Here is a 26,905-nt window from a genome sequence, read left to right on the forward strand (position 1 = left end):
TGGCAGGAAGCTTGGCCCCAGTCATGTACTGAGCCATACACACTACCCTCTGTAGCGACTTGCGGATGGAGGCCGAGCAGTTGCCATACCAGGCGGTGATGCAACCAGTCAGGATGCTCTCGATGGTGCAGCTGTGGAACTTTTTGAGGATCTGAGGACCCATGACAAATCTTTTCAGTCTCCTGAGGGGGAATAGGTGTTGTCGTGCCATCTTCACAACAGTCTTGGTGTGTTTGGACCATGATAGTTTGTTGGTGATTTGGACACCAAGAAACTTGAAGCTCTCAACCTGCTCCACTACAACCCTGTTGATAAGAATGGAGGCGTTCTCGGCCCTCCTTTACCTGTAGTCCACGATCATCTCCTTTGTCTTGATCACATTGAGAGAGAGGCTGTTGTCCTGTGTAACGATTGTCCTGGGAAGAAGGAGTGGACCGCAGCGTAGTACGTGTTCATGATTAATTTAATTAAATAAACTGAACACTGAATAACAAAAAAACAACAAAGAGAGTGAACGAAAAGAAACAGTCCTGAAAGGTGCAACAACACAAAACAGGAAACAACTACCCACAAACACAGGTGGGAACAGGCTACCTAAGTATGGTTCTCAATCAGAGACGACGATTGACAGCTGCCTCTGATTGGGAACCATACCAGGCCAAACACATAAAAATGCAACACACAGAACAAAACATAGAATGCCCACCCTCACGCCCTGACCAACCAAAATAGAGACATAAAAAGGATCCCTAAGGTCAGGGCGTGACAGTAACCCCCCCAACCCCCCCCCCCCCCCCCCCCCCCCCCCAAAGGTGCGGACTCCGGGGCGCAAAATCTGAACCTATAGGCGAGGGTCTGGGTGGGCATTTCACCTCGGTGGCGGCTCTGGTGCGGGACGTAGACCCTGCTCCACCTCTGGCTTGGCCCACTTAGGTGGCGCCTCTAGAGTGGGTACTCTCGCCACCGACCCTGGACTGGGGACCCTAGCAGCGGGCCCCAGACAGGAGGGCGACTCTGGCAGCTCCGGACAGGAGGGCGACTCTGGCAGCTCCGGACAGGAGGGAGACTCTGGCAGCTCCGGACAGGAGGGAGACTCTGGCAGCTCCGGACAGGAGGGAGACTCTGGCAGCTCCGGACAGGAGGGAGACTCTGGCAGCTCCGGACAGGAGGGAGACTCTGGCAGCTCCGGACAGGAGGGAGACTGGCAGCTCCGGACAGGAGGGAGACTATGACTGCTCCGGACAGGAGGGAGACTCTGGCTGCTCTGGACAGGAGGGAGACTCTGGCTGCTCCGGACAGGAGGGAGACTCTGGCTGCTCCGGACTGACGCCCGTCGCTGGAGGCTCCGGACTAGAGTGCGTCGCTGGAGGATCCGGACTGACGGCCTTCATTGGATGCCTCGTGCCATAACTCCTCACTGGAGGTTTCGTGCCATGGATCCTCACTGGAGGCTTCGTGCCATGGATCATCACTGGAGGCTTCGTGCCATGGATCCTCACTGGAGGCTTCGTGCCATGGATCCTCACTGGAGGCTTCGTGCCATGGATCATCACTGGAGGCTTCGTGCCATGGATCATCACTGGAGGCTTCGTGCCATGGATTATCACTGGAGGCTTCGTGCCATGGATCATCACTGGAGGCTTCGTGCCATGGATCATCACTGGAGGCTTTGTGCCATGGATCATCACTGGAGGCTTCTTGCCATGGATCATCACTGGAGGCTTCGTGCCATGGATCATCACAGGAGGCTTCGTGCCATGGATCATCACTGGAGGCTTCGTGCCATGGATCATCACTGGAGGCTTCTTGCCATGGATCATCACTGGAGGCTTCTTGCCATGGATCATCACTGGAGTGGAGAGACACACAGGAGGCCTGGCTCTGGGAGAAGGCACAGGACTCACCAGGCTGGGGAGACATGCAGGAGGCCTTGTCCTTGGCCGAGGCACCGGATGCACTGGGCCGTGGAGGTGCACTGGAGGTCTCGAGCAACGAGCCTGCACAACTCGTCCTGGCTGGATACCCCCTGTAGCCCGGCAAGTGCGGGGAGTTGGAACAAGCTGCACTGGGCTGTGCTGGCGAACCGAGGACACCGTGCGTAGGGCTGGTGCAGTATAACCCGGGCCGAGGAGACGCACTGGAGACTAGATGCACTGAGCCGGCATCATCCCTCCTGGCTCGATGCCCACTCTAGCCCGGCCGATGCGAGGAGCTGCGATGTAGCGCACCGGGCTATGCGTGCGCACTGGGGACACCGTGCGCTTCATCGCATAACACGGTGCCTGCCCGGTCACTCTCTCGCCACGGTAAGCATGGGGAGTTGGCTCAGGTCTCCTACCTGACTCCGCCAATCTCCCCGTGTGCCCCCCCCAAAATGTTCTGGGGCTGCCTCTCGTGCACGTTACCTCGAGCCAATTCCTCATAGTGTCGCCGCTCCGCTCTAGCTGCCTCCAGCTCCTCTTTCGGACGGCGATATTCTCCCGGCTGTGCCCAGGGTCCCTTTCCGTCCAATATTTCCTCCCATGTCCAGGAGTCCATTCCACGCTGCTTGGTCCTTTGCGGGTGGGTAGTTCTGTAACGATTGTCCTGGGAAGAAGGAGTGGACCAAAACGCAGCGTGGTACGTGTTCATGATGAATTTAATTAAATAAACTGAACACTGAATAACAAAAAAACAACAAAGAGAGTGAACGAAATGAAACAGTCCTGAAAGGTACAACAACACAAAACAGGAAACAACTACCCACAAACACAGGTGGGAACAGGCTACCTAAGTATGGTTCTCAATCAGAGACAACGATTGACAACTGCCTCTGATTGGGAACCATACCAGGCCAGACACATAGAAATACAACACACAGAACAAAACATAGAATGCCCACCGCAACTCACGCCCTGACCAACCAAAATAGAGACATAAAAAGGATCTCTAAGGTCAGGGTGTGACATCCTGGCACCACACTGACAGCTCTCTTGACCTCCTCCCTATAGGCTGTCTCATCGTTGTCGGTGATCAGGCCTACCACCGTTGTGTCAAACTTAATAATGGTGTTGGAGTCATGCTTGGCCACGCAGTCATGGGTGAACAGAGAGTACAGGAGGGGACTAAGCACGCACCTCTGAAGGGCCCACGTTTTGAGGATTAGCGTGGCAGATGTCTTGTTGCCTACCCTTACCACCTGGGGGCGGCTCGTCAGGAAGTCCAGGATCCAGTTGCAGAGGTAGGTGTGTAGTCCCAAGGTCCTTAGCTTAGTGATGAGCTTTGAGGGCACTAAAGTGTTGAACGCTGAGCTGTAGTCAATGAATAGAATTCCCACATAGGTACAGTTGAAGTCAGAAGTTTACATACACCTTAGCCAAATACATTTAAACTCAGTTTTTCACCATTCCTGGCATTTAATCCTCGTAAAAATTCCCTGTGTTAGGTCAGTTAGGATCAACACTTTATTTTAAGAATGGGAAATGTCAGAATAATAGTAGAGAGAATGATTTATTTCAGCTTTTATTTCTTTCATCACATTCCCAGTGGATCAGAAGTTTACAAACACTCAATTAATATTTGGTAGCATTGCCTTTAAATTGTTTAACTTGGGTCAAATGTTTCGGGTAGCCTTCCACAAGCTTCAAACAATACGTTGGGTGAATTTTGGCCCATTCCTCCTGACAGAGCTGGTGTAACTGAGTCAGGTTTGTAGGCCTCCTTGCTTGCACATGCTTTTTCAGTTCTGCCCACACATTTTCTATGGGATTGAGGTCAGGGCTTTGTGATGGCCACTCCAATACCTTCACTTTGTTGTCCTTAAGCCATTTTGCCACAACTTTGGAAGTATACTTGGGGTCATTGTCCATTTGGAAGACCCATTTGCAACCACGATTGGGATGGTGTTCTTCGGCTTGCAAGCCTCCCCCTTTTTCCTCCAAACATAACAATGGTCATTATGGCCAAACAGTTCTATTTTTGTTTCATCAGACCAGAGGACATTTCTCCAAAAAGTACGATTTTTGTCCCCATGTGCAGTTGCAAACCATAGTCTGGCTTTTTTACGGCAGTTTTTAACCAGTGGCTTCTTCCTTGCTGAGCGGCCTTTCAGGTTATGTCCATATAGGACTTGTTTTACTGTGGATGTAGATACTTCGTTCCTGTTTCCTCCAGCATCTTCACAAGGTCCTTTGCTGTTGTTCTGGGATTGATTTGCACTTTTTGCACCAAAATACGTTCATCTCCAGGAGACAGAATGCATCTCCTTCCTGAGCGGTATGACGGCTGTGTGGTCCCATGGTGTTAATACTTGCGTACTATTGTTTGTACAGATGAACGTGGTACCTTCAGGCGTTTGGAAATTGCTCATAAGGATGAACCAGACTTGTGGAGGTCTACACTTTTTTTCTGAGGTCTTGGCTGATTTCTTTTGATTTTCCCATGATGTCAAGCAAAGAGGCACTGAGTTTGAAGGTAGGCCTTGAAATACATCCACAGGTACACCTCCAATTGACTCAAATGATGTCAATTAGCCTATCAGAAACTTCTAAAGCCATGACATAATTTTCTGGAATTTTCCAAGCTGTTTAAAGGCACAGTCAACTCAGTGTACATAAACTTCTGACCCACTGGAATTGTGATACAGTGAATTATAAGGGAAATCATCTGTCTGTAAACAATTGTTGGAAAAATGACTTGTGTCATGCACAAAGTAGATGTCCTAACCGATTTGCCAAAACTATAGTTTGTTAACAAGAAATGAGTGGAGTGGTTGAAAAACTTTTTAATGACTCCAACCTAAGTGTATGTAAACTTCCGACAACTGTAGCTACGAACCTGGGAACTAGCCCAGCGTCATGGTTTCTCAGTAGAAATCCACTATTTCAGAGTAAATTGCTCAAGCGAAGGTTCTGCTGATTTATGGATTGCCTCAGTGCAGGCCTCTAGGTGGTAAATATTTTACGAAATATATCAAGTGTTTCAATACAATGCTTGAGGTTCTCACATGAAAAGCTGTAAAAAGTCAACCCTGCCATAGACACATACAGACAGACACACACACACACACACACACACACACACACACACACACACACACACACACACACACACACACACACACACACACACACACACACACACACACACACACACACACACACACACACACACACACACACCATGCCTGTAAGGCAGAGCAGGCAGCAGCTGCTACCACGGGCGGATGAAGTAATGTTGCGTCTCCGCTAGCTGTGGGAACCTACGCCGGGAAAAACAAAAAATGTGGAGGTTCCAAGATGCAACAGCCAAGGGCACTTTGACGTTCCATTAATTAATCCCTCAGCACACCGTCCTCCACTACTGTGTACATGACCCACATGCTGAAAAAGATAAGCGGGGGGATGAGGCTGCATGGCGAAAGGAGAGGGATGGGGGGGAACCACCCCAAGCTTCCTGATTGGACTTATGGGACAATGTTAGAATCAACTCAGTTCTCATACTCAAGGCTTTCGCCTCCTATCCAGCCATCTCGATTACTGTACATACAGTCTGTCTGGATGCAACGGGGAAAAGGGAAACCATTCCCAGAAAATCCCTGTTGTTCATTTATGAAGTGTTTTCGGAAAAGCAGGCCGCTGAGAGGCGACCTCCATGCCTGCATGCAGCAGGCCAGTTAGTGGAGGTGCCCTGACGGATATATCTGATCCTTTGTAGAGGCAGTATTGATCCGACAAAAGCTCACTACATGAATCAAAAAATGAGCTCCGCTGCTTCCACTCCCAGGCTCGGTTTAGTGCGATGGATGTGCTTCAGTGAAATAATAGCGCATATCCTCCTTCACATGCACACACACTGGCAACTGTGGCAAGGCTTGGTTACAGTAGTGGTCATTAAAACCACTCACAAATTCGCTATCAACCTCTTCTCTGCAGTTAGCATATTGTGGTTGGAATAGAGTATGTTTCAATTGCATGGAATGGAGTTAGGCCTATATTTCGGATAAGATTGAGAATATTTGTAGTTGACATGCATGGTGTTTAGTTCAATAAGTTGATGGTCTGAAATATTCATTTTGATTCTAACTCTTCTTAGTAAACCTTTGTTATGTACATAACATGTGTAATTTCTGCATATTTTAGGCATATTTTACCATGACACAACAATGTAACAACTTAACCTGACTAATGTCTCAAAGTCTTGTTCTGTTGTGGTGGTATTTCAATTCCCTTAAAGGTAGGCGAGGCAACTTCCTACTTACAGAAACCAACAACAACAAAATTCAAATCTGCCAAGACTGCCACTATTGGCTCTTCCCAACATGGGCATGCCTCAAGGTAGGGCCAAATTAGTGTCAGTCTTGAATCCTGGTGTTGTTGTTTCTGTAGGCAGGAAGTAACCCCGCTGTGAATGCTGATGTCATTATGCTGAGTTTAACTTTAACACCATTCAGGGAATCACAATTCTGACTTAGGTGCCTCACATTAACAGCCAGTGCTGTGCTACAGCAAGAGGTCTGATCAACTCCACTATATGTTGTGGCAATTCTTAAGCTATATAACGCACTAATGAGATTCAGAAGATCAGGCTGTGCGGCTGGGCAAATGAGATGTATACTGTTACGTCAGGTGTTAATAGCATGGTCCAAGTTGGCGGTTTGTGTTTTGCTGTCACTGCTGTGTGTCACAGGGACCAGCTCTCCTCCCCCTCCTGAGTTTAGCAGACTGCTGAGTGCAGGGTGTTTGTAAGCACGCACGCACACACACACACACACACACACACACACACACACACACACACACACACACACACACACACACACACACACACACACACACACACACACACACACACACACACACACACACACACTTCTCCAGAGAAGGGGAGCTCAGAGATGCAACACAGCCTCACAAGACTCGTCTGAAGGTCCCTGGTACCAGTTGAAAAAATATATGGAAGTATATATAGTCAGTGCCAGTGTCAGTGCCAAAAATAAGGGGTTAAAAACATGTAAAAAAATAAAATAAAATAAAAAATGTTTCCTGACCTTTCTTACATCTCTCAGATATAGGACAGACACTTCAGAACAAACTTCCTTTTCATTTTTGGGGGGGGACTAACTGTTGTTTCATATAGTAAATCTGTTATTCATGTGTTTGTATGGACTAATAGCAGTAAGGCCCAAAATATTTTGTCTTTTTTAAAAATGTTATCCTTCAAGAGGTCTTAAAATGTCAAATGAAATAGCAAAATGATCCTCAGTATGACCTTCTTAAAACGATTCACTATAGCTTAGTAGAACCCCCCAAATGTTTAATGTGTAGGATCCATTTATAATTTTCAGTTTCACTTTTTATTAGTCGTATGTACGAGATACATCGTCATAAAATGCTTACTTGCAGGTTCCTTCTCGAAAATTCAACAACAATTAGAAATAAATCAAGTTGATTTTAGTTATCAAATGGTTATACATTCATTAACGAAGACACACACACAAAAATACCACCCCTAAACCCGTCCCGAAGGATCCGGGCAGCCCTGCCAAGGCTTCCCCTCCAGCAACAGTAGCAGAGACTGTCTGGTCTATCTAACTACTGCCAGGGCTCACCGTACGGAACATCACATGTGTGACATCCATGAAAAGAGCTCAAGATAAGGCCCATTGATGCCAAGGAGGAGGAGAACGGGAGGAATCCCTATTGGTTAAGATGAGCCATGCATGCTGACTGTATTATTCTATACCATCACAATGAGAAGTAGAACGAAGAGTATCTTTAAATATAACAAACCATTTGGGGCCACTTTTAAAAATATGAATATCTTGAGGCACTCCCACACACTATAAATATAGGTCCCAGGAGAAAACCCGGGGGGGAGGGATTTAAGGGAACAATGTCTACTTTGAGTTTATCTCATTTGAAACTGTTCACGATGAGTCAATCACCTATATCCCGTAAATAAAGCATTTTTATTAATATTTAGTAGTAACTGGCTTTGGTATAAAATGTACAAATAGGTGACATGTGCTGTCCTACCACATTCTCGCTAGTCTGTGAAGAGGACAGATTAGATTAGAATAATGAGCAATACTTTCATGCTTGGTTAGTCAATACCGTGTTGATTGTTTTGGGGTTTCTAGACAGTCATATTTCCAGCCCAATGGAGGAACTTGTGCAGCAGGAGGTGTAGGAATTTGGTGTTACATTTGAAGAGCTTTTTTTCTAAAACACTATAAATCCATTTTTAGAAATGTTGGTCAATTAGCTTTTATTGTTTAAGGAATTTATGAAAGAGATTGGTGTGTTTTTCACTATCTAATCATGGCATGGGGTTGTTCAATGACATCCATGTATTTGTTTGAAATCTATCACTTGATGGTTTCATTTCAGAGAGAAAAATAATCATGTTTTCTTGCAAAACGCTATATAACCACTTCACTCTCAGATAAAGTAGTACTGCTATGTTTTACACAGTCAAATGTAGCAAATAACATTTTTTTAATAAAGATTTGTGATACCAATTTTTTTTTTAAATAAATGAATCAACACAGTAATATGAGATATGTATGGAAAACATTTACATTTTAGTCATTTAGCAGATGTTCTTATCCAGAGTGACTTGCAGTTTGTGCATTCATCTTAAAATAGCAAGGTGAGACAACCACATATCATAGTCAAATATACAGTATACGCGAACATTCCATTCCAGCTAAAGAATGGATGAATAGCGTTTTGCAACAACAACAAAAAACATTTTAATGAACACCTAAAATCTATGAATCAAAAATCTGAGAACACTAATATTTTACACACACATGAAAGCACCCATAAGCCACATGTGTCAAACTCATTGCATGGAGGGCCGAGTCTCTGCGGGTTTCTACTCCTCCCTTGTACTTGATTGATGAATTAAGGTCACTAATTAGTAAGGAACTCCCCTCACCTGTTTGTTTAGGTCTTAATTGACAGGAAAAATCAAAGTCCTGCAGACACTCAGCCTTCCGTGGAATGAGTTTGACACCCCTGCCATAAGCTATGGGGAAAAAACACAAATGTGAAATATTGGTGTATATAGTGATTTGGAAATAATTTCTTAATTTGTAATCCTCAAAGTATTATTCAATTAAACCCTGTGCTTTTATGTTCCTTTAAGCCAATAAAATTGTAATTTCATTGATAAAAAAATTATATATACAAAAATAAGCTTCCAGTTGATGAGGTTGTTTGAACAAGGTCCAAAATGTCTCATTTCCATTCTACAAACAACAGATGTTAGCAGACACATTACTGTAGCTACTACACTATTTATGTTGCCTGTAGTATTTGACTATTACAGCAACACAAGGTGGTATTAAATCTTCATAGGTTAACATCAACAGCTTCTTATGCACTTTACTAGCCTAAACACACACACACACACGCACACACACGCACACACACGGTAACACGCATAATGATACAATCACATGTTAGAATTAGGGAGACCAAATTGTTGTGGCTTTCCTCTAGGTTCATGTTTCGTAACATAACCAGAGTGATACCACTGAATAGTAATAACACAATAATAGAATCTCAATATGGAATGCTGTATCTCAAAATTCTCAGAATTGTTTGAATAATATTTCAGCCTGATAAAACCAACTCCTATATAAAGATAAGTAATGGCATTTTAAAGCAGGCCAGGGAAATGTGGTGGGTGTGGGTTGTGGGACTCGATCTCTAGCTCTCTAGCTGTGATGTCACTGACCTGACCAATCATTTTATAGGCGGTCTGCCTTTTCATTTCTAAATCTTCCAAAGCAATGATTGCTCTGTCCACAATTATTATCGTTTGACTGTGAAGTCAACCCTCAACATTATCCATAATGTCTAACTAACGTTGTTTCAGTGGGAAATAAATAAATGTCTAGTGATTAAAAACATCCTATCCCAATTAGCAGAGTCCCTCCCATTCTGCATTCAGTGAATCACCTGAAAAGCTTGTTCACTCCCATACTATTACTTTCCTAATTAAAGATTCCTTCTGAATAAAAAAACGAATAAAACGCCTCTCTTCTACCTCTCACAGGGGGGAACCTGTCTCAACCAACCAACCAACCAGCCTCATCCTATCTGAACACCACAGAAGTCAGTATGAATCACTGGTTGTGTGGCTCTAATGGTGTGATGTTGAGTTGATGTAGAGTTGATGTTAAGTTGATGTTGAGTTAATGTTGAGTGTGTGAGAAGGGGTAGCTAGTTCATTAGGGGCATTTAACTAGTTGTGTGTTCTGAGTAACTAGCTGTGCCACGATAGATGTCACTTGGCTGTTGATACTTTCCCATGTAACTGCTGTCATAAACATTAGCAGTAAACATTAGCATGCTTGGCAAGAGGGATGTGCTTACATTAGCTCTGCTCTAATGTGGGCAGCCACAGGAACAAACTTCAAAGAATCTAGTGGTGCCGGATGATGCTATCTCATAGACATATTAGCCACCTAATTCATGCAATAAATATGACTAGGCATGTAGACATATTAATATGTATCAAAAACACAACATTGTCATATACAAGTAAAGTCACCCACTTCAAGGGTTATTATAAACTGGGTGGTTTGAACCCTGAATGCTGATTGGCTGAAAGCTGTAGTATATCAGACCGTATACCACGGGTGGGAAAGCAGGTAGCCTAGCACTTAAGAGCATTGGGCCAGTAACCAAAAGGTCACAGGTTTGAATCCCGAGCCAACAAGGTGAAAAATCTGTTGATGTGCCCTTGACCAAGGCACTTTAACGCTAATTGCTCCAGTAAGTTGCTCTGGATAAGAGTGTCTACTGAATGACTCAAACGTTTGACAAAACATTTATTTTCACTGCTCTATTTTCGTTGGTAACCACTTTATAATATCAATACGGCACATCAGGGGTTTGTGATATATGGCCAAAATGTATTTATTTATTTTATTTTACCTTTATTTAACTAGGCAAGTCAGTTAAGAACAAATTCTTATTTACAATTATGGCCTAGGAACATTGGGTTAACTGCCAGTTCAGGGGCAGAACGACAGATTTTTACCTTGTCAGCTCGGGGATTCGATCTAGCAACCTACTGTATCTGGGCATATCTGGGCTGTATCCAGGCACCTCGCGTTGCGTCGTGCATAAGAACAGCCATTCGTCGTGGTATATTGGACACATATATCACACCCCCTCAGGCCTTATTGCTGAATTATAAACTGGTTATATCAGACCGTATACCACGGGTATGACAAAACATGTATTTTTACTGCTCTAATTTAGTTGGTAACCAGTTTATAATATCAATAAGGCACCTCGGGTTTGTGGTATATGGCCAATATACCACGGCCAAGGGCTGTGTCCAGGCACTCTGCGATGTGTCATGCATAAGAACAGCCCTTAGCCATGGTATATTGGCCATATACCACTCCCCCTCGTGCCTTATTGCTTAATTATAGCATAGTCTATTTGGAACAGGGTTGACAGTTCTGGTACAACTTATGGCTTGTAATTCATACATATTGAACTTGTGTTAGGCAATGACAAAATATAGTGTGTGTGTGTGTGTGTGTGTGTGTGTGTGTGTGTGTGTGTGTGTGTGTGTGTGTGTGTGTGTGTGTGTGTGTGTGTGTGTGTGTGTGTGTGTGTGTGTGTGTGTGTGTGTCTCGACCTATTTGCCAGTTAGGGCTTGCAGTCGTGTCGTGCAACAGCATGTACTTTTGGCGACCCCCAGCGTGCGGTAAGTGAAAGTTTTGCTCAGTTTCTTCACATAGCTGGAAACCGAGTTTTCATACGACTGATGCCCACATTCAAAATATTGAATGCACAATCTAAAAACCATTTTGACGGTAAAGACACCATAGAAATATATAAATAATATTTATGTATTGTGTGAGCCCTACAATTGATAAAGTAATATTAAATTCCAGCAGGCTCTCATAACTCTTGCCATGGCGTAGTTTATAGAGAGCATTTGTCGATAGGTGCGTATGCAAATATGAAACAATAATATATTATAAATTGAAAAACACCAACAGACATGTTCCACTTACCATAAAACGTATATAATGCAAATTATATAAGGTAGAGACTAAATGATTCTTACCTGCGTGCAATACACCGTTTTATCCACATTTTCTCGACAACAATTTCGAGTCAGTTCTTCAGGTATTCTCCCATTTAGATGGCTTCCACAAAAGTCGATAGTGGCTAATACACTCAAGTGACGAACCTTACTCCAAATGTCATTAATGCAAACATTCTAAGGCTATATCCTTCAACATTGCGCATATACAATTACTCCATATATGATGTCAATCCTGATATTACACCACCAAAGGAGAGAATATGCAAATATCTTGGACGCTGCTTGTTTATTCTAACTTGGCAATTATCTTCCCAATAATTTGATACGGTTGATAAGGACGCACCGAGTCCGTGGACAGGTGGTCCACTGTGCTTTTACCAAAAGGTGTCCTCTGACCACTTGTGTCGGTCAAACTTTGTCTTTATATAAATCATCGAATTTACTCCACTAGACAGTCAAAAAGCTATGAAAAAGAACACCAGAGAGGCAAGGTGATTCGTTGGCATCCTCAGTGGATTCGGCGCTGAAAATGACCACGCACTTTTCTACATTATTGAGAAGCAGAGCATAGCAAAACATCAGGAAATATACCCAGTTTGGACGGTTATAACAGTCAATCCCGAAAAGATGCGCCGAAGAATTTCGAAATGCTGATAGGTCACCGTTGGCCAAAATTCCACATTTCGCACATCTCTGAATAAATGAATGTAAGTAATAGGTTAAAATGTTAAAAAAGAAACAGGAGACTAGGTGAGAGAACGGGTTATTTTGGAAGAGAGTCTGTGAGCGCGTCAGCGCGAGATGTTGCGCGTGGTAAGCGGTATAGGGAAAAATAAGCACTTGTCATTTGAAGAGAGAGAGTGCAATATTATCACACCGTGCTATATCTCCGTGCCTTTCCGTCCCTCTCGCAGACTGAATAACAACCTGCCAGTCCTACTTCGGCTGACACCCATCTGACGTCATTTTAAAGTAAAATATGTGATATTGGAGACCACACTGCAAACTCAAACCGTCACTCTGGTCTTGCCCTCGGCCATCTGCACACCTGTATTACAAGATGTTGGAGGTAGGCAACCTCCCATCACATTAGACTCCACATACTGATATGACCACAGCGAGATAAGTGAAAACATTACATATGACAAGCTCAGCTCTTGCGTGATACAGAGAGAGCACGTGGTGGTCTTCTTTTGCACCTCAGGGTCAATGTGTCAAACAGGTGCAGTCAGCTGTTGAAATCACCTGTTATAGCCTATATGATTTACACAGCAAACATTGCATTACCAAATTGTTGTGCTTGAAGGTGAGCTATTAGGAATGTGAGAGTGCATGAGAGGTTGATTTCTCTCTATGCTCTCTCAGTGGACTAACATTGACAGATAAACAAACCTCTACACTCAAAACATTTATTTTGGCTGCCCTTAAGTTTTGCTGTATCATATTTCATTAACATTACCACAATCCATTCATGTTTTATGGCGGAATGTAATTGTCTCTTGTAGAACTGACTTAACTCGGTGGAACTTGATGTGCACCAGATTAATTAATGTAGAATGAACTGACCAAATTTTGTTTGGTCAAATAGTTTCTATTGTTGTGGGACAGAGGTCATTAGACTAATACCCAGCATACTTTGCAACTGTGCATTTGGACATTTACATTTACATTTTGGTCATTACATTTTGGCAGTTCAGGCAGTGAAATCAAGGTAGATAAACAACCACAAGTAAAGATGTAAAAGTTTATGTAACCGTTACTGAGAATGTGTTGTTGTTAAACTGGTCTGTTGGTTAGCTGGTCTCTGTCTCTGTCTCTGTCTCTCTCTGTCTTTCACCACTCTAAAATAGCTGGGTTGAAAGCAACCCAACTTGCATTATATCACTAACCCAGCGCTGGATTACTGTAGCACAGTACACACATTTAGTTATTTTGACCAATCACCGCTGGGTTATGTGACTATCTCAATGGGGATTATTTTGGATCGTTTTACTTTCTTTCTGGGCGATTGTTGTTAAAACATCTTTTTAACAACAATGTGTGTGTTATTTCTTAGTGTTATTTCTTAGTTGTTTGAGCTCTGAGTCCTAACGCTGAACTCTAATCCTATGAGTAACTGGGCTATTACGCCATCACATTTCCCCCCTCTATCTCCCCCTCTCTTTCTATCTCATTCTTTCTTTTTTATTCATTTATTTTTGTGAAGTGTATTGAGATTGAATTGATTTTGATTTCTCTTTCCCCTCCCCTCTCTCTTTCTATCTCAAACACTCTCACACATATTACACACTGTGTGTGTGTGTGTGTGTGTGTGTGTGTGTGTGTGTGTGTGTGTGTGTGTGTGTGTGTGTGTGTGTGTGTGTGTGTGTGTGTGTGTGTGTGTGTGTGTGTGTGTGTGTGTGTGTGTGTGTGTGTGTGTGTGTGTGTGAGCGCGCGTGTGTGTGTGTGAATCTGTCTGAGTGTATGTGTGTGAGAAAGAGAGAGTGTGTGACAGGGAGACAGAGAGAGAAAGACAGCGTTGATGAGGAGAGTGCTGTTGTTTTACCTCAGAGATAGTCACTGGTTGCTGTGCATCAGTCAGACTGTGGGTGTTATGGTTCACATGGAGGAATCATAAACCCAAATGCTACTGGTGAAACAGCTGTTGTGTAAGTCATTAACGCCCCGCAATGAGGACTAGAATTAAAGGGAGAGGGAATTGGGCTGTGCAGCGTGTCTGCATTGCTCTTCAGTGCCTCACATTGGCATTTCTGTGTTTCTTTTGTGCAAAGTAAAAGTACTCGCAGTATAAAAGAAATAACCAAATAAAAACTGTTTTATTGTCACATACACAAGATAGGTGCAGTGAAATGTGTTGTTTTACAGGGTCAGCAATAGTAGTACGGTACCCCTGGAGCAAATGAGAGGTAAGTGCCTTGCTCTAGGCTACCTAGAGCTTTCCCAAACAGTAGGCTGCCTTAGACTAGTGTGGATTAGAGTGGATTCCCCTGTACTGCATGCTGCGATGGAAAACAAAAACTCGGAGTAAATTCCTATACTCACAAAGAAAATTCCTTTCTATCTCTATGAGCTTCTCAATTTCTACAAAACAAAGTGCTACTACACATGAAGAAATCTAGGAGGAGTTATTCAGAGGAACTTTTTTCACAGTGTCACAATGATGGCCTTTTTGGTGTATCTACTAATTATATGTTTTTTTATTTTCCTTTATATGGGAAGTCGTCCTGAGTAATGTCCACTTATTGATTGGTGTTTTATGCCAGGGCTTGCTCATATGAAGAGAGGACAGAGAGAGCAGCAACTCTACCCTGCTATGATGAATGGTTTGTATTGAACTTGTTTATACTATGGGGAAATCCTTGCGAAATCCACTCTGCACAAAAGCAAACAATGACATCAGGGACCTTGTATCGGAATATTGCTGTGAATGTTGGATGCAATGCATCTCCATTCCCTCAAATTTTGGAACGTTTGTGCATATATCAACAGACGATGTTAAGCTAAGATTGTGGGTTCATTATATGAAAGGTGTGCTGTAGTATTACCAGTTTCATGTCAGGTTATTGCTGTCGTGAGGTAGTCAAAACTGCAAATAACTTTTAATAATTGATATAATTGTGTGTACACGCACGCACGCACACACACACACACAAACACACACACACACACACACACACACACACACACACACACACACACACACACACACACACACACACACACACACACACACACACACACACACACACACACACACACACGAGATAGCAAACTTGTCAGAACACACTGGACCTGCTAAATGTTAAATGTCATATATTGTCAATTCAGAGACACACTTTCTTCAATAATGTTTAGACTTGCATTCCCCTAAAAATGTATAATACAGAATGGCAGTATCATCACATGTATCAAGTATTATCCTCACAAAAATGTTGTTCAGCAGCTGGACTTCTGATGATTCAATAGAAAATGTAAATGCATTAGTAGGCTAAGCTTCATGAATCATGGCATCAGTGGGAATCAATGCCTAGTGTGGGAAGACAACTCCTACTCTTTCCAAAAACACAACCGGAATTGGGATCACTTCTCGGGAGCAAGCACCAACTCAGAAAAAAATACCACAGAAGAAGCCCTGAAAACAGAAAAGTGATGCTATAACATCCATTGTGTATGTTGTTAAAACGAAGACGTCTTGTTTAAGTGGCGTTTTACTGTTATTATAGCTCGTAGGTGCTAACACCTATCTACCGTGCTAAAATCACTTACCGTTTGCACAATGTCAGCAGAACTGCAGTGTGTTTAAGATATGAGGGAAACAACCATTTTTGAAAACTTTACTTCAAAAGATGTGTTCCCTTACAATGCTACAGCACCATTCTGTAAATTTGAGACTTATAACATAGCATGCTGGCCCTCGGTCAAAGCAAATAAATGTTTGTTCTAGCTATTGTCTGAGATTGTTATGCAAATACACACACATAAGAGTACGTACTAACACATTTCTAAATGTTATCTGCACTCTGCACTTAATATGTTTTAAAAGACAAGGCCAGGCGTAAACGTTCTGTTATTAAAACATTTTAAATAATGTCTGCTAATAGTGCCTTGGGCCCCCTCAAGGTCATACCACTTATGTATACAGAAATGTCTCACCATACACTCTAAGGGAGGTCTTGTAGTCTAATGATCAGAGCTCCACCAGTTTATGATGTCATCCTGTGAGTGCCTACCTGGGAGGAGAGTGAGCGTGGGAGCACAGAAAAAGGCATTGCTATGGAAACAAGGAAACAAGGGTAACGGTCAAGGAAAAAGGCATACATAGGCCACAGCTTAAAGAGAAACTGTGCCGAGGAAGAAATCGTACCAAATAGGTTTGTCGATGGAACTGAACAAAGTGCATGAATGGCATGAACTATTTTACTTGGTCGTACATCGATAGACAGATACAGCAGAACAACAAGCTGGCATCCATGCCTGACGAAGACCTAAGGATCGAAGCGTTGTAACAATAATATCACCTTGGAGCATGAACAGTAATGTACGGCATTTTCCTTTTTATTTTTCATGAGTTCACCTAGAACTCCAGCACCTGCAAAATAAAAAAATGTGGCCCTAATTTATGGGTTTCACATGACTGGGTTGGACGTACAGCCAAATTCTCCAAATTACATTGGGGCAGCTTATAGTAGAGAAATGAACATTACATTTTCTGGCAACAGCTATGGTGGACATTCTTGCAGTCAGCATGCCAATTGCATGCTCCCTCAAAACTTGATATATCTGTGACAATGTGTTGTGTGGCAAAACTGCACATTTTAGAGTCACCTTTTATTGTCTCCAGCACAAGGTGCACCTGTGTAATGATCATGCTGTTTAATCAGCTTCTTGATATGCCACACCTGTCAGGTGGAAAAATGCTCCCTAACAGGGATGTAAACATTGAGAAAAATAAGCTTTTTGTGCATATGAATCATTTCTGCAATATTTTATTTAAGTTCATGAAACATGGGACCAACACTTTACATGTTGTGTTTATATTTTTGCTTTATATCTAATTGTATTATATACACTATAAACTCTGGAACCTATATGATCCTGTGTTCAGTCAACTAGTCTCTTTCACCATGATTCCTTGTGATCTTCTCAACATCAACAGTGATTTGAAAAGATGGCAGCGTACAGTAGGAGCACCGTTTTGTGAGTTCCAACCCAACTTACTATTTTGTGATTCTTTTGGCGTTTATTTTTCATTCCTTATAACCGCTATCATTTCTTAGAAACTACAATAACTTTTCAACATCAGATTGGCAGTTACTTACCTCAATTCCGACTTTAACTTTGACTCATCTATCTGCCTTTGGCTTTTTCTATAATTCCGACCGGGGTATCCAAGATTAAATGCCGGCATTACAGAGGCAAGACAGGGGGAGTCCTGGTGAGATTAAGGCGAACGGAAAACCCGGCTACCTTTCCCTCCATTCCATTCACCAGTCACTTGATAACAAGATGGATGACCTCCGATCACGGATTTGTTACCAATGGTACTGTTGTAACTGCAATATTCTCTGCTTTTCTGAAACATGGCTTTCAGACAAGATATCCCCCATGGCTATCTAATTCGATGGATTCTCCATTCACCGAACAGACAGGCCAGTGGAGTCAGGCAAATCGAGAGGGGGAGGGGTTTGCCTCTCGATTTGCCTGACTCCAATGGCCTGTCCGTTCGGTGAACAACAAATGGTCTGCTGACTCAAGCGCAGTGGAAGTCTCGATCCATTGTTTACCCGTCTTGGAATACCTGATGGTCAAATGTCGACCTTTCTACCTCCCGAGGGAGTTTTCAGCTGTTATCATGACTGTTGTATACATTCCACCTCAGGACAAGAAAAATAATAAGCTGCACTTAACGAACTGTACCAGGCTATAAATAAGCAGGAAAATGTGCAGTTGCTGCTTTTCTTGTTGCTGGCAATTTTAATTAATTATGACATGTGATGACCAACTTCCATCAACACGATAGGGGCGAAAAAGTCCTAGAGCACTGTTAGTCTACCCAGAAGCAAGCATACAAGGCACTCCCTCATCCCCCATTCGGCAAATCAGATCATGCCTCCGTACTCCTGCTTTCTGTTTACAAGCAGAAGCTCAAATAGTAAGTACCTGTGACTCGTTCCATTGAGAAATGGTCATCTGAATCAGAGATTATGCTACAGAACTGCTTCGCTAACGCTGATTGGAATATGTTCTGAGTGATCTCGCTCTCCGAGGCCAACGTGAGTAAGGCCAGATGGTATTCCAGGGCGTGTTCTCAAAGCTTGCGCAGAACAGCTGGCAGGCATATTCACTGTCATTTCCAACCTCTCGTGTAACCAGTCTGTAATCCCCACGTCTCAAGAAGACCACCATCATTCCTGTTCCCAAGGCTTCATGCCACAATTACTACTGCCCTGTAGCACTCACACATGTAATCATGAAGTGGTTTGAAAAGCTGGTTATGGCACACATCAACTCCATCATCCCAGACACCCTAGACTCACTCCAATTTGCATACCGCCCCAACAGGTCCAGAGATGACGCAATCTCAATTGCACTCCACACTGCTCTCACTCACCGAGATAAAAGGAATACCTATGTGAGAATGCTCTTCATTGACTACAGCTCAGTGTTCAACACCATTGTCCCCTCCAAGCTTGTCACCAAGCTTAGGACCCTGGGACTGAACACCTCCCTCTGTAACTGGATCCTGGACTTCCTAACGGGCCGACCCCAGGTGGTGATGGTAGGCAACATCACCTCTGCCACACTGACCCTCAACATGGGAGCCCTGTACTCCCTGTTCACTCACTACTGTGTGGCCAAGCACGACTCCAACACCATCATCAAGTTTACTGATGACACAACTGTACTGTGTCTGATCACTGGCGACGATGAGCCTACAGGGAGGAGGTCAGTGACCTGACAGTGTTGTGCCGGAACAACAACCTCTCCCTCAATGTCAGTAAGACCAAGGAGCTGATCGTGGACCATAAAAAAAATGGGGGGGGGTGAGCACGACCCCATCCACATCGACGGGGCTGCAGGGGAGCGGGTTGAGAGCTTCAAGTTCCTCTGTGTACAAATCACTAAAGACCTAAAATGGTCCCCACACACGCGCTCCTCATGAGCTTGAAAAGGTTTGACATGGGCCCTCAAATCCTCAAAAGGTTATAGAGTTGCGCCATTGAGAGCATCTTGACAGGCTGCATCACTGCTTGGTATGGCAACAGCACCGTACTCGATAGCAAGGCTCTACAGAGGGTGATGCAGACAGCCCAGTACATCACTGGGGCTGAGCTCCCTGTCATCCAGGACATCTATATCAGGCGGTGTGAAAGGTCTGGAAAATTGTTAAAGACTCCAGCCACACAAGTCATAGACTGTTCTCTCTGCTTCCGCACAGCAAGCGGTACAGGTGCATCAAGTCTGACACCAACAGGCTCCTGAAAAAGTGTTGGTCCAATGTTTCATGAGCTGAGATAATATCCCAGAAATTGTCAACACGTACAAAAAGCTTATTTCTCAAATTTTTGGCACAAATTTGTTAACATCCCTGTTAGCGAGCATTTCTCCTTTGCCAAGATAATCTATCCACCTGGCAGGTGTGGCCTATCAAGAAGCTGATTAAACAGCATGATCATTACACAGGCGCACTTTGTTCTGGGGACAATAAAATGCAAATCTAAAATGTGCAGTTTTGTCAAACAACACAATACCACAGATGTTCAAGTTTTGAGGGAGCTGACTGCAGGAAGGTCCACCCTAGGTGTTGCCACAGAATTTAATGCTAATTTGTCCACCTTAACTTCTTATGGCTGCAGGGGCAGTATTGAGTAGCTTGGATGAAAGGTGCACAGAGGTGCCCAGAGTAAACAGCCTGCTCCTCAGTCATAGTTGCTAATATTTGCATATTATTATTAGTATTGGATAGAAAACACTCTGAAGTTTCTAAAACTGTTTGAATTATGTCTGTGAGTATAACATAACTCATATGGCAGGCAAAAACCTGAGAAGTTCAACTTCCTGTTTGGATTTTTTCTGAGGGTGGCAGATTTTCAACCAAGCTCTCATTGAAATTACATCGAGATATGGATGAGTTTTCACTTCCTACGGCTTCCACTAGATGTCAACAGTCAATAGAACTTTGTCTGATGACTCTAATGTGAAGGGGGGCCGAAGGAGACAGGAATTAGTCACCACTGCCACGAGCTGACCATGCTTTGACCACGCGCGTTCACGTGATAGGCAGCTCCGTTCCATCGCTCAACTGAAGTCAATCTAATTCTCCGGTTGGAACGTTATTCAAGATGTATGTTAACAACATTCTTAAGATTGATTCAGTACATCGTTTGACATGTTTCTACTGACTGTTATGGAACTTTTGGACATTTCGTCACGTTATAGTGGACGCGCTTTGTGACTTTGGAATTGTTTACCAAACGCGCTAACCAAAGTAGCTAATTGGACATAAATAACGGACATTATCGAACAAATCAAGCATTTATTGTGGACCTGGGATTCCTGGGAATGCATTCTTATGAATATCATCAAAGGTAAGGTGTAACGCTCGTCGTTGGAATGAGAAGAGGAGGACCAATGCGCAGTGTGGTAAGTGTCCATATTGTTTAATACTCAAAAATGAACACTGAACAAAAACAATACAACGACAAACGAACACTCCTGTACGGTGAAAACAAAAAACCAGAACAGAAAATACAATCACCCACAAAACACAATGAAAAACAGGCTACCTAAATATGGCTCCCAATCAGAGACAACGACTGACACCTGCCTCTGATTGAGAACCATACTAGGCCAAACACATAGAAAAAGACAACCTAGACATACAACATAGAATTCCCACCCACATCACACCCTGACCAAACAAAACATACAAACATACAAAGCAATCTATGGTCAGGGCGTGACATAAGGAAACATTTATCATGTATTTTCTGGTTTCTGTTGACTCCAACATGGCGGCTAATTTTACTAATGTTCTGAGCGCCGTCTCAGATTATTGCATGGTTTGCTTTTTCCGTAAAGTTTTTTGAAATCTGACACAGCGGTTGCATTAAGGAGAGGTATATCTATAATTCCATGTGTATAACTTGTATTTTCATCTACATTTATGATGAGTATTTCTGTTGAAACGATGTGGCTATACACTATCACTGGATGTTTTTGGAACTAGTGAATGTAACGTGCCAATGTAAACTCAGATTTTTTTTATATAAATATGAACTTTATCCAAATCCATGCATGTATTGTGTAACATGAAGTCCTATGAGTGTCATCTGATGAAGATCATCAAAGGTTAGTGATTCATTTTATCTCTATTTCTGCTTTTTGTGAAAGCTATCTTTCGCTGGAAAAATGTCTGTGCTTATTGTGGTTTGGTGTGACCTAACATAATCGTTTGTAGTGCTTTCGCTGAAAAGCATATTTGAAATCGGACACTATGGTGGGATTAACAACAAGATTACCTTTAAAAGGGTATAAAACACATGTATGTCTGAGGAATTTTAATTATGAGATTTCTGCTTTTTGAATTTGGCGCCCTGCACTTTCACTGGCTGTTGTCATATCGATCCCGTTAGCGGGATTGCAGCCATATGAATTAAGCCACCTCCAACATCGTTTTAGAGAATTTAGCAGTACGTCCAACCGGCCTCACAACCGCAAACCATGTGTAACCTCGCCAGCCCTGGACCTCCACATCCAGCTTCTTCACCTGTGGGATCATCTGAGACCAGTCACCTGGACAGCTGATGAAACTCTGGGTTTGCACACCCAAAGAATTTCTGCACAAACTGTCAGAAACCGTCTAAGGGAAGCTCATCTGCGTGCTCATTGCCCTCACAAGGGTCTTGACCGGAATGCAGTTCGGCATCGTAACCGACTTCAGTTGGCTAATGCTCACCTTAGATGGCCACTGGCACGCTGGAGAAGTGTGCTCTTCACGGATGAATCCCGGTTTTAACTGTACCAGGCAGATGACAGACAGTGTGTATGGTGTCCTGTGGGCGAGTGGTTTGCTGATGTTGTGAACAGAGTGCCCCATAGTGGCAGTGGGGTTATGGTATAAGCAGGCGATGTTGATGGCAATTGAATGCCAGAGATACCGTGACGAGATCCTGAGGCCCATTGTCGTGCCATTCATCCGCAGCCATCACCTCATGTTTCAGCATGATGATGCACTGCCCCATGTCGCAAGGATCTGTACACAATTCCTGGAAGCTGAAAATGTCCATGTCACCCATTCAACATGTTTAGGATGCTCTGGATTGACATGTACTACAGCATGTTCCAGTTCCTGCTAATATCCAGCAACTTTGCACAGCCATTGAAGAGGAATGGGACAACATTTCACAGGCCACAATCAACCAACAGCCTGATCAACTGTGAAGGAGATGTGTCGAGCTTCACACCAGATACTCTACAGGTTTTCAGATCCACGCCCTTACCATTTTTCAGGGTATCTGTGACCAAAAGATGCAAATCTGTATTCCCAGTCATGTGAAATCCATTGATTAGGGCCTAATTAATTTATTTCAGTTAACTGATTCCCATATGTGAACTGTAACTCAGTAAAATCTTTGTCACATACATGTAACATGCACACACATTTATACCGACTCTACAAACACGCACACCACTCACATACAATCATCATATACTGTACACTGCTGCTACTCTGTTCATCATATATCCTGATGTCTACTCACCTTACCCCTGATGTCTAGTCACCTTATACGTACAGTATATACTTCTATTGGAACTGACCCTGTATATAGCTTACTTACTTTCTTTCTTATTTTTCTTTCTTGTGTGTTTTTGTTCCAACTTATGTTATTTGTAGTACTATATTGATATTGATTTCTGCATTGTTGGGTTTAGAAAGGCATTTGCAAGAAAGGCTTTTCACTGTACTTGTGCATGTGACATTAACCTTTTACTGCATTGGCCTAAATCAGGGTCACACGGAGTGTTTCTTGGTAATCTTAAACAAATCTTATTTGAAACCAAAGTACACACCTCACACACATGGTTATGGGCTTAAAATAAAGAAGACACCTGTACTATGCCAGATATTAAGTTGAAATGTATTTCATTTTGAGTTGGTATCCCAATATTACACTGTATATATCACAGAAGACTGAAATATAACAAAACTGTTTGACATAGAAACACCAGATTTTCTGCTGGTTATGAAAAATATTAATAACATTTCACCCATGAGGCCACTCGTCATTTGACTGCAGGAAAAGGCTACAACTTGAAACTGAATTGAAATTGAAACTGATCTCACCCCAAAACTCATCCACGTGGTTGTCAATCAAGCCAGAAGCTCCTCCCCTTTCACCAAATTCAACTTAGGTAGGAATTGTGATTGCGTTATAATGTAACTTAGCTCCTCCCCGACATACATCAACTGGGCTAGTGCTAGTAGGCCTAGCTGATGTATGTTTATTTACATCCTGTTCTAGCAGAAAGATGCCTGTCTGCCTGCCTGTCAGTTGGGAAATGTGCTTCTCTCATTGGTAAATTGGAGCAATGAAATGGCAGAATAACCATAATTCCACAACTCCAAGCCGAGGAACAAAATATAGCTGGAGTGCAGTGGGACCATCAAGCTAGCGTGGCCAATATCGCACATGGTTGGCTATGGGATTAAGTACCATGAGATATCTACAGAGGATGAGTGGACAGGACAACGTCCAGCCAAAGATAACTGCAGAAGTTAGCAGCACATATAATAATTTGTTCTAGGTTACTGTGGCGAAAGTGGTAGCCACTATAAGAAAATATATGCTTATATTTTGTATAAAGATATTTAAAGAGGTTGTCTTCTGTATGTAAGACGTTCCACAAATGAGGACTTGAATAGGGATAGTTCACCCCAATTACAAAATGACAGATTGGTTTCCTTACCCTGTAAGCAGTTAATGTACAAGGTATGATAGCAATCCATGCTTTGGTTTTATTTCTCTGACACTGTTTCCAAACGTTTTAGCATTTGTGGCACAAATCCCAGTCAATTCATGGTACTGATATTAGCATTTTTCACACATTATGCCCAAATAATCCAAAAGTATCAAATTCAAATTGATTTTGAAGCTCAACAAAGTCACTTATAGATTATTTGAACATGATGTGTGAAAAATGCTAATATCGGTACCATGACTTCAATGGGATTTGTGCCACATGTGCTAAAACGTTAGCATTTGGAAACAGTGCCAGTGAAATTAACCCAAGCATGGATTGCTGTCATACTTTGTCCATAGACTGCTTACAGGGTAAGAAAACCAATATGTCATATTGTAATTTGGGTGAACTATCCATTTAACATGGAGTTAAGGTAATAACCATATCAATTGAAGAGATTGTGGCTAAAATGATGTACTTCTATTGTTTCATTTGGGAAATGTTGTAGTGATGCTGCTGTGAGTGACGAGAGCTGTAGCCCCTGTTATACATTGGATTAAACTCTAATCTTGTTTTAGCCTGTGAAGAATCTGATTGAGTTTATGACCCTCATTTGACAGTGGAATCCCCTTACTGGGGGCAGGGGAAGGGCGGAATGGAGGGGGCTGCATATTTGGCTAAAGAGGGCACGAAAGAGTAATCAAATGCAGAGTAACACCAACCTCAAATGCACTTACAATCCCCATTATGTCAATATTACGAATGTACCCAAGAGATGGAGAGTATGCATTATGGTAGCTGTGGTGGAAATTATTCAGTACATTTGTCAAATATTTTTAATAACAGATCAAAGTTTTTTTTAACTATTAATACCTCATAATACACCCTCAGCATAAGCAGCCTTATTGGACATGCCATCCTTCAACTGGAACAGATGAATGGGAAGTATGGCCCGAGATACAAAGGAAAGATGATTACGAGCATTCCTTCAAGGGCCTAGTTCTTTTTAAATGTCAACCTTGTGAAGATTGTGAAGAGAAAAGAAAAGTTAATAGCTAGAGTGTCTTAAATCTGCTCGTTGACATTTTTTATTGCTCGGTGCCAGAGTGATTTAAGCCATCCCAGTGACATAGCCCATGGGGTAATACCCTACATTTGCACTAATTCAGTTTCACTGACAAACATCAAGCACTGGGAGCTCCCCTCCCACCAATTGACTAGTAATGGCCAGCAGAAAGAGAACATAGCTGGCTGAGAGAACAGCCATGGTCCAAATTGTTGTTAATCAGAAATTACACTGGAATGTCGACGCTAGAATGTCGCACATGTAGGTCCAAAAGAGTGGTTAACTTTATGTGTGTACATCTCAAAATGGAGCACGACATCCCGATGCAGTGCTGCAACCGTAGGCGTATTTTCATGTAAAAAGGACTTTTTTATAGCTGCAGGGTCTAACTATCTGTAGGCGTCGAGGCATGCACTCTAATCTCTATCAATTGAGACCACACACTGTTTTGTGGTGGTCGTGCAACAATGCAGGACGTCATGAAGACTTTGTTTTCCCTGGTTCTTTAGAGATATTTGATAAATATGCAAGTTTGTTTGTCATGTGCAGTTTGCGCATCTCTAGGTGTGAATGAAATGAAATGAAATCAAACTGTATTTGTCACATGCACTGAATACAACAGGTGTAGGCCTTATGGTGAAATGATTACTTACAAGCCCTTAACCAACAATGCAGTTATAAGAAAAAACAAGTCTTAAATGATTTACTAAAATAAACTTAAGTAAAAAATATATATATAATTATATATAAATAAAAAATAATTAAAGAGCAACAATAAAATAACAGTAGCGAGGCTATATACAAGGGGTACAGAGTCAATGTGCAGGGGCACAGGTTAGTCGAGGTAATTGAGGTAATATGTACATGTAGGGGGACGTAAAGTGATAATGCATAGATAATAAACAAAGAGTAGCAGCAGCGTAAAAAATCTATGCAAATTGTATATGTAGCCATTTGATTAGCTGTTCAGGACTCTTATGGCTTGGGGGTATAAGCTGTTAAGAATCACTTTGGACCTAGACTTGGTGCTCCGGTACCGCTTGCCGTGCGATAGCAGAGCGAACTGTCTATGACCTGGGTGGCTGGAGTCTTTGGCAATTTTTAGGGCCTTCCTCTGACACCACCTGGTATAGAGGTCCTGGATGGCAGGAAGCTTGGCCCCATGATGTACTGGGCCGTACGTACTACCCTCTGTAGGCCGAGCAGTTGCCAGACCAGGCAGTGATGCAACCAGTCAGAATGCTCTCGATGGTGCAGCTGTATAACTTTTTGAGGATCTGAGGACCCATGCCAAATCTTTTCAGTCTC

The sequence above is a fragment of the Salvelinus namaycush genome, chromosome 16 (genome assembly GCF_016432855.1).
Source record: "Salvelinus namaycush isolate Seneca chromosome 16, SaNama_1.0, whole genome shotgun sequence".
Lineage (NCBI taxonomy): Eukaryota > Metazoa > Chordata > Actinopteri > Salmoniformes > Salmonidae > Salvelinus > Salvelinus namaycush.